General features: G+C 36.4%; 1 protein-coding gene across 2 annotated transcripts in view; it reads right to left on the bottom strand.

Moving 5' to 3' along the window:
• The window catches only part of PCDH11X (protocadherin 11 X-linked), a 539473-nt gene that overhangs the window by 380865 nt on the left and 143803 nt on the right, over positions 1 to 14805 (bottom strand). The gene's annotated exons all lie outside the window — the stretch shown is intronic.

The following is a 14805-nucleotide window of genomic DNA, read 5'->3' as shown; positions in this document are numbered from 1 at the left end:
ATAAAATTTAAGTATGCTTTACACATAAATGTTAACAATTATCTTGATGTGTATTATATTCAAGCTAATGCTGAATCTCCTGCCTATTAGTGTGATTTCTCATCTTCCATGAAATGTTTTATCCTGAAACATTAAACTCAAAGGAGATTGCATGACATTTATTTTTGACTCAAACTATAAGTACTATCTGTTGGTTAGATCAGTAATCGGCTGTGCTGCAAACAACACCTTCCTGTTCTAACATTTTGGAGCAAAATACAGTCTAAGCAATTGCACAAGAATGCTTATCTGATAGTGGAGACAGCACGAAAAGAAATATTTTATGAATGTTTGTGAATTTGAATCTTTAGTATAAAGAAAGGTAATAGAGAAAAACTGAAAGACAGTCCTTGTTTTTGAAACTTGTCATTTTAAGACTAGATCTAGGGTACCATGCTGCAACTGTTTATCTTTCCTTTCCAAATCATAGTATTCAACGTGCATGATCATTTACCAGCTAGGGTAGAGCATATGCATTTATTTAAGAGCTCTTTGCATTTTCCAGAAGAACATTAACTGCAAAAATCTCTAAGCAATTCATTTAATCAAATGCAATCTGATCTCTGATCACTTGAACACATAATCAGCCTCACACTTCTGCCCACTTGAGAATTATTGATTTCTTCTATCAAAACAAATACAGGTCCAGGTGATGCATATAATAATTACCACACCTAATGTGATTACTGCATGTGAACTGATTACTATAATTAGGAAGTGTTTGTTTGTATTAAAAGGAAAAGTAAACTAAATTGCTTTGTAGGTTTTAAGAAACAAAAAAAGACAAAAAAGATTTGCAGTTGTAATTATATAGTCCTGTATTAAAATATGCCAACACATCTATTCTCTGCACAAAGCTAAACTATTCTTCTTAAAAGAAGTAATATTCAGTAACATACTATTGAGAGTGAAATATTGAAGAAACAGAAGAAAATTCTATAAAGACTGCTCTCCTGTAAATGATATTGAATAAGAGAACACTTTCTAAAATAATAACGTAAGAAACTTTCCTTTTCTATTCCAACGGATTCTTTTCCTTCAGTCACTCCTACCGTATACTCTGTTAGTGCCTTGGTTAAACACCAAACAGCTTCAACTGCATGACACTTTGCTTTTTAAAGAGAACTGTTTGATATTTTTTCAGATGTTCTTACTAAAGAACCAGCGGCAAAAATTTGAATTACGCAGGTTTATTCACCATATTTTACTAAGAGTGGAGCAACATAGAAAACAATTTCCTTGAGATATACCCCCATATGCCCAGATGATAAACCAGTGTCTCATAACTGTTTATCTACAATATTTTATAATTCCATGCAATTTACCAAACAAAGCTCACCAGAGAATCCTGAAAGATGGCCGTAGTTATAGAGATTTTATTACACAACGCAGTGCTCATTCCTCCCGCAGGAGCACTCCTACAATCAGGGTGCAGAAAACCACCCTGAAACACTAATGACTTGACTTGGTAAAATAACAGATAACTCCACAGTGCTGAAAACTTTGCTCATTTCTTGTGTGTATTTTAGAACACACCTTAGGTTTTCAGCAACCAGTCCAAATATGGGGAAAAAGCTGTTCGTTTGGCTGTTTGCTTTGGGAGTGGGGGAGGAGAAAGAGACAGACAGACAGACAGAGACTCAACCTGTCTTAGGAACTGATCTGTGAAGTGATGACAAAGAAGCTTCCTTTCTCCTACCATATCTTTACTCGTGCAGTCAGATTATATGCTAGTTGGAGAAGGTGGAGAATGGTCTTTCTCTTGCTTGCTTTGTATGTGTATAGTGTCTGATATAATCAGACTCTTCTTCAGAGCTTCTCAATGCTTCCGTAAGACTGATAATTTGCAATCATAAATAAATTATAATGAATAAAAATATTACATCAAAGTAAGAACTGAAAACTAGTTTATGCTCTGTTTCAAGTGTGCCACTAAATGTATTTTCATGGACAGCAACAGGAACTAAATGATAAGATTCTATATATTTCCTCCCCAAATGGAGTTGATCCAGTCCTTGAATTTTTAATGGTCATTTCACCAGATGGTGAAACACCATATACTGGCACTACCATTCAGAGAGACCTCAACAGGTTGCAGAAATGGGCAGAGAGAAACCTCATGGAATTCAATAAAGGCAAATATAAAGGCTTCACCTGTGGAGGAATAACCCTTTCACCAGTACCGGCTGGGGGCCAACTAGCTGGAAGCCAGTTTTGCAGAGAAGGACCTGGGGTTTGTGGTAGACAAGCTGACCATGAGCCAGCAACGTGCCCTTGCAGCAAAGGTGGCCAACAGCATTCTGGGCTGCATTAGGAAGACTGCTGCCAGCAGGCCGATGGGGATGATCCTTCCCCTCTACTGGTGAGGTCATGCCTGGAGTGCTGGCTCCAGTTTTGTGCTCCCCAGTAAAAGAAAAACATGGACTTAATGGAGCGAGTCCAGCAAAGTGCCACAAAGATGATGAAGGGACTGGAGAATCTCTCTTATGAGAGGCTGAGAGAGCTGGGATTGTTTAGCCTGGAGAAGAGAAGTCTCGGGGGAATCTTATCAATGTTTACAGATATCTGACGGAGGGGTATAAAGATGGGCAGAGCCATACTTTTCTCAGTGGTACCCACTGACGGGATGAGAGGCAACGGGCACAAACTGAAACACAGGAAATTCAATCTGAACATCAGAAAGCACTTTTTTACAATGAGGATAGTTGAACACTGGAACAGGTCCCCAGAGAGGCTGCAGAGGCTCCCTCTGTGGAGATATTCAAAACCTGACTGGACATGGTTTGGAGCATCCTGCTGTAGATGACTTTGCTTTGAGCAGGGAGGTTGGACAATCTCCAAAAGCCCCTTCCCACCTCAACTACTCTGTGATTTCTATAAGTGATTCAAAGGAGACCTTAGAAAAAAAAATAGAAAAAGCAAATATTAACATACATCTAACATTACTAATCACTAAATATTTTCCAATAACTAAAGAGATTAACTGAATAATATAAAAAGGACAAACTTCCTAACAGTTTAGACTTTTTGTTCAACTTCACAGCCTAAGAAGTTCCACGTTTACAAGATAGAGGACTTCAACACCAAACACTAAAGATATTCTCTTGTAAATTCTTCTCAAAATGTTCAACCTTATTTTTCTTTTTAACCTAAGTGCCTTTTGTATGGCTGGCCTGTGTGCTTTATTTACATCTTAGATGAGACTTCTGTCAAGATGATGACATTCATGGGTTACATTAGTACCAGAGAAAGGAATAAAACAGAATTGTTCAGTAGAGGCCAATAATTTGTCTTTATTTTTCTACTAATCAATAATAGACTCCAAGAGCTAATGGATTAATAAGTTAAATTTGTCTGCCATTGTTTGATCTGATGATTTGATTTAGAAATAGAAACATCCACTGTTACTGACAGTTCTGTAAGCTGTAGATTATTCTTTGTTAGTAGAGAAGTCCCTATACAGATTCTCTGAGGCTAGTTCCTTTCCCATCCTACTCAAGGAAAATAAGCTAATTCATGTTAAACACTGAAAGCTTTATCAGGACTGGTGTTAGATAAGGAAAAGAGGCATCTATTATCCTTGTTGTGGTAGATACTTCCCAGATCAGAGTATAGAAATGTCTGTTATAAGAAGATCTTGAATATGAGTTTTGTTTCTACCACATAAATTTCAACTTTTTTATATAATGAAGCCAAAGATGAGATCTTGTGTGACAGTTTCTTGCCATAGTGCAATCCAAAATATCTATGCTGACTGATTGAGGTACATCTCCAATAACAACCTCTTTTTACATACAGGCCAAAAGGTCTACCTTCTCCATGAAGGTCCATGTTGATCTGATATTGATGATATGATCCATAATCCATATTGATAAGAATACTGATATTCAATCTGCCAGCGTCTTGAAAAGTTTAGCTACATTCCCAAATATGGATGTGCTCAGGGCCTTAACTTTGGCCCATCACTAACAGACGATCATCAACATTTCATTCTTACTGCTTGTTTTTCAAAGTCTGTGATGGGCTAACCCATTTTTTTAGTACTACTACACTTTTTGACTACCAAGTGACCAAGGAATACCAAAGATCATTGTCAGGCTGAAAAAAAATAGGGGGACAGGTTGGAAGTACTCAAGATACCTGGTCCTAAGAAACACCATCAGCAATATTCTTCCAGGCCTTATGATCCTCACCATCCATGTAAACTGCCTCTGCCTAGTTTGGACTTCTACCTATACTCCTAACTGGGGTTTATTAATACTCATACTACATATCTTGTGGGACATCTGTTACATGTGCATTCTGTCAAACTCATGCTTTCTCCTGCATCACCAATTATCCGTATAAATGCTTACGATATGTTATTAACACAGAAGACAGGACTAGTAACAAGTTGGTTTGCTTGCATATATACTTAAAAGCAACTTCTCAATGTTTTCACTACAATTTCTGTGCTGTGGTCTCCTCAACATAAGTTGAGCAACTGCTGTTCACCAACCCAGTCTACCTACTTTGCTCAGTTGAGAAGAAACAGAATGCTTTAAATTACACCAAGAGATGTTTTTAGACTCCTCAACCAACCTTTAATGAAAATAAAGCTAGAAAATATTCTAAAAAGTACAATTAGAAAGACATAGGACACAGTGTAACATACAGGTAAGAGTACTACAGATACTAGTAAGAGATAAGAACATGGTTTGGATAAAACCATGTTTCCAGGTTGCCTCTAAAATTAACATTAAGTAAAATATATGTTTATCAGAATCAGAACAGGGACAGAATTGTATCTAAAAGTAGAGAGTATCCAAAAAAGTGCAAAGACTTTTACCCAAACTTATAATTTGATATTTTAGCCATTTTTCACCTTCAGCACAGGAACTTTATATTAGTTGCTACTTCTGTATAGAAAATAAAGGTAAGTCCGCTCACTCTTATGGCACTGAACTCCAACTGCTACTTAGGATAAGATTATATTATCATTTGCATTATACTTCTATTTCTAAATCAAAATACAATAAAGGAAAAGCATCTACTTTTCCCTTTTTTAACTATTCCCCTGTACAAAAGGGAAGCCACATTTGCCCTTGCAGGAAAACCTGTTTTATTTACATGTAAAGGTGATTAACAGGTGGATTAAGGGAAACATTACAGAAGAGTAAAGAGGGTAGCAAAATATTCAAATACTAAATATGTGTTTTCCAGGAAAAAATAAAATTTTCTATGAGACTGTATTTGCTGTATGCATGTCTTTTTAATAGAGTTAATACAGGCAGCAGAGAAAGAGAACTAAAGTAGAAAGCTCATTCTTATTTTGTAAATTAAATGCTGGAAAGTAAAATGTACATATTAAAGCCTAGCATTTCACTCTAAGGGAAATAACAAATGCATACCATAGCCCTTTTGTCAGAAGAATATCAACAAAACTAATTAGCTGAACTATATTTTCATTGTAAGTTTTGTCAGGAAGTCATTGAAACCATTTTCACAATAATACATTCAGCTCTATGGAAAATTCAGCTTTCTTGATTCATTACCATTGCAATTGACAAGGCTGCCTGTATGGGATACTAGTTACCTTTAATGAATGCGCTAATCTCAAACACTGAATTACATACCCTATCCTACAAGGTATCCCTTCTCTGTGGCAATGTTCATCTACATTCATCAGCCTGACAATGTAAAAGTAATAGTCATCACAATTTCAAATACATCTCCAGATAAAGAACATTATTTCTAAGCTTAGCCCCATTTTATAATATCTCTTTTTGCAGAGGCATATAAAGCACGTACCTGACTGCACTCTAACTCCAAAATTTGTTATCTAACAGACTATGTAAAAGAATAAATTTTATGAGAGACAAAACTTACATTAAAGTTCAGCTGTATTTTCAGAGAAATGTAAGAAACAGCTACTGAATTTGGTTACATTACATATATCTTAATTAACAGACAGTATTCTGATTCATCAAGGTGTTTTTTCCTGTATCTAATTAAAGCACTCACAATCTCAGTGGGTTCAGCAGTACCATGGTTCAACAGCACTATACGAGACACTGGCTTGCATTTGCTTCTCAGAACTTTTGCTGGAAACCTGAGGAAAGCCTTGTTGTTTGATCATATCTTCTGCAAAATATTTCTACCTGAGTTTCCATTTTCTGGAAATGCTTACTAAAAATTACCTCAACTGTTTTACTATTTTCAGATCTTACAAGTCTGTGAAAAATATTACTACCGCAGTTGAGTAACAGCATCTTATGCTTGTTTTAATAACAGTTCAATAAACAATATGAAATTCCAATGCCAAAGAAACACAGTAACAGCATTGCTGTAACAACCTAAAAACCATGGAAAGGCAGGCTATTCAGAGCTGCCTTTGCCTTGGTCCTTACTGGCAAGGGCTTTTCTTGGGTACCCCAGGGATCTGTGCCTAGTAGCAAAGCCTAGGGGGCAAGAAGGATTACCACAGTAGAAAAGGATCAAGCTAGGGACTCTTTGGACAAGCCAACCACATACAACTCCATGCACGAGTTCAGATGGGCTGCATCCGAGAGCATTCGAGGAGCTGACCAATGTCATCATGAAGCCACTTTCTACCATTTGAAAGATTGTGATGATTGAAGGAGGCCCCCCATGATCAGGAAAAGCCAAATATTACTCTCATCTTCAAAAAACGTAAGAGAATCCAGGGTAGTCCAGCCTCACTTCAGCCTCAGTGATGATTATGGAGCAAGTCTATATGCCAGTCATGTCCACACATAGAGGACAAGAAAAAACAGTCATCATGGAATTAACAAAGACAAACCAACCTTTTGTGATGAACTAACTGGCTCTGGATGAGAGGAAAGCAGTGGGTATCATTTATCTTGACTTCAGGAAGGCTTTTGACATACCATAACATCCTGGTAAACTGAGGAGATATGGATTGGATGAGTGGAGTACAGGTTGTTCAAAAAAAACTCGCCAAACCACGGGGGTCAAAGGGTTGGTCAAGGATTCAAAATATAACTGGCTGCCAGTTACCTGTGGTATTCCTCTGGGGCTGATACTGGGACTGATGCTATCTAACATCTTCTTCAACAACCTGGATGAAAGGATGGAATGTGCCTTCAGCAAGTTTGCAAATGGAGGAAACAGTTAATGTGCTGGAGGGCAGAGCTGGCTGTTCATTTTTGGTCAGGACTTCACTATGAGGGCTGGCTTCTAAGGGCACTGCAGCAGGGTAGGATTTGTGAATAAGGATTTTCTACAATAGCAAGATCATTTAGCAAACAATAAAGAACTCATCTTTAGTGCTTTCTACTCATTCACATTGTATTTTAGGTTGAACTGCTACAGCTAAATTTAGAAGACTGAAGATGGCTGCAGACTCTAACAGGAGGACTCTAGATCCCAAGGCATAGGTCATTTTGGAATGACTAGCCTGCCATGAGGACAGAAGGAGAGTATAATTCACATTGGCAATCCTAGCTGAAAAGATCTCTTCATAACTTTTTTTTGCTTAGCAGCTTATAAAAGAATCCTCTAAATTAACAAAAATTTCAGCTTGAATTTGAAAACATAAGCCCATTTTAACTCTCAACTCCTGTTAGATAAAGCAGGACAGTTATGTGGAGAACCAAATGATAAGTGATATACATGACACAGAAATTCTCTAACTACTGTCCATATCCCTCAGTCTTGTTAGGTATTTAAATAAAATAGGAAAAGTAACACGACGCATCTTTCTCAGCTGCCATATAGCTACAAAATTCATTTTGCAAGGGTAATGAGCTATCTCCTTAAGGCTATCCATTTATTCATATAACATGTTCCCTTTTCACAGCCTTTTTCAAGGAGGTGCCCTGAAAGACTCTCTCCTGAAAGAACACCTATCTACCAAGCTATGCTGATCCGATGATTTTTAACATTTTACAGGTAAGCATATATTTCTCTTTCTCCAAAATGCTAAAAGGTCCTCCCAAAGGTGGGACAAAACTCAATTCCTTGTTTATTGTCTTAAAAACAGCACTATGACTATTGTCTTTTTTAACACTTCCAGCTGTTCAGTCATGCTTCTGGTTCTTATATATGCTAACAAAGGGCTAAATGCTATCAGCTACAGCTCTTCAACTGAAACAGATCTCACGTAAGCATTTTTCGCAATATTCTCCTTTCATCTACCTGTTTGAAACATTTCAATTCACGTTTTTAGAATATTTATATATATGAGTTTTGGCACTGAAGAAACAGAGTCAAAACTAGACATGACCCCAAATCTTCAAACTTCTTTTAATTAAAAAATTTTGTTTTCACCAGTAGTGGACCATAAATGCATATGGTCCCCACTGGCATAGCATCTGATGTTACAAGAAGTTTTGAAATTCATGCTTGCTACTCTGTGCAGAAGAAAAATAATATACAAACAGGCACTAACGCACTAAATATAACAGGCTTAACTTGTCTTTTGAATTTCCTGGCTCACTTCAAGATTCCTCTTCTTCATCTGTTTTTTCCCATCATAGTTTTAAATCCTCTTTGGTTTATTTCCAGATTAAATATTTTTATAAAAATCTCACCATCTGCAACTCTCATCTCCAAAAAGGAAGCTAAATATGTTTGTAAAAGCAGGATTACTTAGGAGGATTTGGGAAGGAATTGAATGAATGGAAAATTAAGGGGAGATGCACCCACCTGTCTCAGAAAAACAAACTTTGATTTCATCTTCTTTTTTATTGAACTCAATCTATTTTTAAATGGGCAGATTAAAAACTGATTTTCAGCACCTTGGGAACAGCTGAATACAAAGAAAGGAAAACCAGGAGCACTTCTTATATCTGTCTTTGCTTTAAAATAGGATCAGTTTATATCACCAGAGTAACTGAGTATGGAAAGAAGAGGAAAATAGTTTTTCCCTTGACACTTCTTTCTATACCCACATTTACTTGTCTGAAGCCCACTCAAATTTGTGATTTATATTTAAAAATACTTTAAAATGGGATGTAGGCTGGAAGCAGATGGCTGCGATGGCTGCATGTATTCTGGCTAGAGAAGTCCTGGAATTGAAGTGCGGTGTAGGTTACAGAAATGAGGGAGGAGAGCAGAATACAATCTCTCTCTGTTGCAAACTAATTCCAAAGGACAAACAGTTGTACAAACTGCATCCATGGACTAGTAAAGCATAATTTCATCTAAGCTACAGAAACATTCCCGTCTAGGCCTTCGCAGACTATCTAGCCACAAAATACCTTGACTTGTGATAACAACATCACATTCTTTACATAGCTCAACTTACACCAGGCATGTTTATCAACTGCCATGATACACTCCTAATAACAGGCAAATGGCTTTATGAGTAGAGGTACATCAATGAGATTTAATCCAGATCTGTACAAGCCTGGTTTACTGCAAAATACACTTAACAGTTCTTGGTTTTCATATCATATATAAAAAAACCTCCCAAATTTCTATATATTAAAAAAGTCTCCCAGAATAATTTACAAACTATTACATGACATTGGGTAGGTCAAAAAGGTTACGAGCTACTAAATTTAAGAATATGGTGGCATTTGTATCAACATTTTATAGCATATTCATGTCTTAAATATCTCAAACACAACTAGCTAAAATATCCTAGAAATTTCAAAGGCTTGTCTGACAGCTGTTCACTTTTGAAATTCAGCAAAGGAACCCTCAGAATAGCAAAAAAAAAGTCACTTAAAAGGATAATGCATCAAATCTTGAAGACAAATTACTCACTTAAGGTTAGGTAACTTGCTTTTGAGAAGAAACAGCTGTGTTATCATTAGGACAAAGCTCTTCTGATCATATGGCCACTTCTATAAAATATTCAGCTACCGCAACTCTAACGAACAATTTATCTTCTTGACTAAATTCGTAATCCTTATAACTGACAAGTCCTCTCGGTCTGCCCGCTTGGTCTTGCACTTTAAATCCATATACACCCAGGGATGGACTGAAAGCTGGGCAACTTTTTTTGTCTGTGTGCTCACTTCTAACCTCCCTCCTGTTCTTCTCCCAGACCCTTCTTTTCCCTCCAGTTTACAGACTGGCTCTTTTAAAAACAGAAGTTACGCGTCCTTCCCAGCTTCACAAGTGTCCAAGAACAACCGAGTGAGTTAGCCTAATTGAATTATTTTGTTTTTTCTGAAGTATGTTAAGTTGCAAGCCTTTGTTTTGCTACCTGAACCTCAGGCTACAGTAAATGAATTCTCTGCTACCTTTGAAGGAAGAGATGAAGAAAAATTCCCCAAGTGCAAAATCAAACAGAAAAGAAAGACTCTCTGGTTTACTTGAAATATACATCTTGTCCTACTGTTCCTTTAATGTTTTCTTTCATGATAAAAATCAGTGAAGGGCAGGTAGAGGGGTTTTTTTTCCCCCCTTCCTGCAAGTACCAGTTTATTACAAAAGCATACTGATGATTGCAAACCATTATAACTCATATTAATACACTTGTTTATGTCAGATGAATCCATTTATTTATGTGCCAGATCAGACAAGAGAAAGTTTTCTTCTCTGACTCCCCATACTCTCCTAGCATTTTAACATGTTTTTGAGCATCACTATGAAGCAAAAGCCTCCTGTGGTTAGTTTGTTGATACTGGATTTTTTTTCTTTAAACCATGCAGTCTGGCTGGCATTCAGTTGAAACTAATGGAGAATGATTTTTAATTTGCCAATGCATCATTATCTAAGACAAACACTTAAAAACAAACCAGGTCTCTTCACTTAGTCACTCATTTCATAGCTTTAAACAGTTCCACCACTTAAACCACTTTGACATGCGGAAACACTTGTAAATGCCTGCACGCTTCCAAAGAGTTCCTTCCCAGATTAAACTAAACCTCAGGCAATGAAACAGCTCTTTATAATAGTAGCCACACTTTAAACAACCCTGTAAAACAAGCAAACAAAAAACCCCACCAAAAACTAACAAAGAAAAAAACTCCACTACTCAAACTATCCAGCAACAAAAGAAGAATATCTATTCCTTTAGGTTATAATGAGAGATCTGGTAATTTACAAACAAACAGGCTCTGTAGGTCACTAATTAAAAGATGCATACCTGAAAACTCAGAACCAAAATTTAGTCTTCTTTTAATTAAGAGGAAATCTTTTGTACTTCAGTTAGGAAAATAAATGCCAGCGTTTACATTTGGAAATTTCAGTGTGAGAATAAAACATACTCAAATTCAGCAGCAATGCTAATTATATCATAGGGCCTGTGGGTCCATATTCACATTTGCTAGCAAATGAAGTGGGAAATAAATAACTGCCTAAGCATGTCTATGTCATCATAGGTGCCCTGAGGTGTCCTGGTTGGACTCCAGACACCAGCGCAGAAGGGTACAGGTCTTCTGCTGGTCCCACGTGAGACCAGCCATCCCCGCGCTGACGTTCTCCATACGCTCAGGCATCAAAGAGAGCACTGTGCAGTATTTATCCCATATGTAATTACCTGAATCATTCCAACTGGCCTCTGCAGTCCTCTCCTCAGCCCTGCGCCACTGTTCCTGAGAGCGCGAGGGTATTTCTACTTTGCAGTGAGAGGAAAGAAGTGCTCAGCTGAAAGCTCCGGACAAAAACACTGAGGACAAAAACAACTTATCCCTAGAAGGGATATTTATTTAAAATTACAGAAAATTGTATTGATGTTATATACCTCCTAGTAAAATTGTCAGTGTTTAGCCTGAACTAAATGGGCAAATTAAAGAATGTTTTCTGCAAGATAAAAATACAGTGGCAAATATATATACTTGAACATTAATCCTGATTTAAATATCAAACAATTTGAAGTTTCAATTGTCTGGAGTGTGTGTGTGGAAACATGCAATGTTCAAAGCCTTAGCAAAGGCCTTTAAAACTGTGTGATATTATAAGAAAGTCTTGCGGGGTACTGAAACACATATCTGAGTTATTTAAAAACTACCAGGGAGTCCAAGTGGATGACAGGTTATCCCTTGGTAAATGTTTTACCTTTTTAAAACATGAAGTTCTCCACTCCCAGGAGAACTACAAGGGAGATGTGCTCCTGAATAAAATTAGAAGGCACAATAAAAGCAAAAATAGTGATCACTAATAGGGTAAAAATAGTAATTCCACTGATATATATTCCAAGTGGAGCCTTACCTAACATAAAGAACGATCATACAGGGTTAAACTGAAGGTCTACCTAATCTAGTATCCTGTCACAGACAACAGCCAAATGCAGATGCTAGGGAATGGCTAACAAACAACCACATCAAGGATGCAATGCTCTTTCTGTAGGTTATAAATGGAGATCCAGAGACCCAGCCTCCAGAGATTTGTAACTCAGGCTTTTCTGAGAGATAGGTGGTAGTATTTCAACTCCAGAAATCAGAAAAAAATTATAAACAGTACTTTTACTTGACAGGTCTTTACAAACCAAAACTGCTAAAACCCACTGTTTTATGTATCACAGGGAATAACTCGTAATTCTACAGTTTTTCCCATTTTCTAAATTTTGCTATAATAATTTTAACTGGCTTGTTAAAGCTTTGAGCTACTGTAGCTAAAAGTAAATTCAATTAAATTCTCTTTCTTGCTTCTTTTAAACCAAAGCTCAAAAGATTCCCATACTATTTTGGGCTCAGTGGCTAATATTATATTCAAAGACCTGCAGGAAAAACGTAAGTTTGCCATAACAGTATTCAATGACCCATAAAATATAGCAGTATTCAGCACTATTTAAATTTAATGTAAGTAGTTTCTTCTGTTTTCTACCTACTTGCATAGTTTGACATCTGTTGAACAAAAAAGTCAGACTAGTAATAAAAATGGATTTCAGTACACTTGTTTTAACTAGTCTTCATACAACCATCCAAGTTTTCTGATATAAAAAATATAGTGGTTAGTATAGCTTGAGATACTTTAGTTAATATAATTTGCAATTCTAATTTTGCTTAACTAAAGATCTTAGTAGAATCTTCGTGTTTGTATAAATAAAAAGGCTGTTTGCAGGAACTTTGATGGCCTTATGTCAACTCCAAAATAACAGGGTAAATCTCTCAATTATTTGTTGAGACTGCAATTATTCAATATTAAGTGTATGGACCACCTAAAAATGTAGGGTGATAGAACCTAGCAATAATTAATAAATATGCATTAAGTAAGTGTACTGCTTTAGACCAATGTATTGCAAAGAATGTCATATTTTAGAGCTTATTCTAGTCTGTGCTACAGAAATAACATTTATGTAGAAATCAGTAGTAAAGCTACTATTCACAGTCCTTTCAGTTTGAATTTATTGATATAATTCAGATAGAAAATAAAATAAACATTGATTTTATGGACCAATAGCTGTTAACACACTAATAAAAATAATTTGATAGAACTTACAGAGACAGTCCTCCCAAAGAGTAACGTAAGTGTCAGCTCTCGGTCCTTCTTCTGTATTGTTTTTGTCTTTTAAAAATTTCCTTTTCAAATTATCTTTGATCAATCTGGAATGTGAATGCCACAAAAATATCAAAAAATACAGGACCAGATTCAAAAACTAATTTTTTTTTTACAACTCACAGACAAAATTCTATTTTTTCCTCTCTCTCGCTACAACTCCCTCTCCTGAGAAGGAGAATAGCAACATCCCACTTCTACCAGCAGCTGGGCTGATAAGAAACTTCAATTATAACACACTTTAAAATGTAAAAAAGTCACCTCTCAGGCTTTCAACCTCCTGACTTCTTCTTCCTTTTGTCTTAAGGAAAGAAAAAACCTGAATGAATAGGGAGTATGTTTTAAATATATTTGTATATAAATACATTACCTAGCACAAAATCCTAGATTAGCATCCTTTGTGCTAAAGAAACATAAACACAATTTAATAATTACTTTAATTTGTTTGTGAAGCAGCAAATTTGGTAAAAAGATATGTAGCTATTTGGAGAAGTGCCTTACTGGAGATAAAGCAAAGTTCAAAATAGTTTTGCACTCTCGCATAGAGCAATCCCCTATTCATGCTTCTTCCCAAAAGCCACTCCATCCTCTTCTCCCCAGCCTGTCCATATCAATACCAGTTCTTATTTTACCCTTATTGCTAGCAACAAGTCAGGAGAAGAGAGGTTGCACTGAGGACTAAGGCTACAGTGGTGGTGAGTGGAGTGTTCCCATGCTTTGGAGAGTTAAACAAGAGGATTATTTGTTCTGAGGAGGGAGGGAGAAGAAAGATATGCTTTCTGTAGGAAACAGTGCCCAACTATTCTTAGAGATGAAATATTCAGATAACAGCAATATGCAGTATTAGATGTCTAATTAGATGAGATGTCTAAATCCATCTTTGGTTGCATATTCCCAAATTCCTTGCTTTTTTAGACAAGCACTTCTTTCAGCTGTTGTATTTGCAGAAAACTTTTTTTTTCCCATCCTCCATACATAGATGTATTCGGGAAAGAGTCTGGTGTTGGCACAAAGCAAAATTCTTGCACATTTCACAGACTCCAGGATAAAACACAATTATCATTCATTTTCCAGCTTTTTTTCATTAGTCAAAATGTTAAGCATAACACTATATGCACAAAACCACGTAAGTACAAACATTTGTGTACTGTCAGTTTCTATCCATCTCATTACTACATATTGTGATTTCATTCTATATATGTTGATTGTGAGAAAAGAATGTATTTGGATTTTATGTTTATTCAATTTTTCATGTTTTTATCAGGATTACGACAGGATATCCCAAAAGAATGCTTCTTCCGAAGACAAGCATAACCTGCATTTATTTCTAATGCTTCAAGGTGGACAAAT

The sequence above is a fragment of the Dromaius novaehollandiae genome, chromosome 11, assembly GCF_036370855.1.
Source record: "Dromaius novaehollandiae isolate bDroNov1 chromosome 11, bDroNov1.hap1, whole genome shotgun sequence".
Taxonomy (NCBI): Eukaryota; Metazoa; Chordata; class Aves; order Casuariiformes; family Dromaiidae; genus Dromaius; species Dromaius novaehollandiae.
The sequence above is the reverse complement of the archived record's forward strand: the minus strand, read 5'-3'. Positions and strand labels throughout refer to the sequence as shown.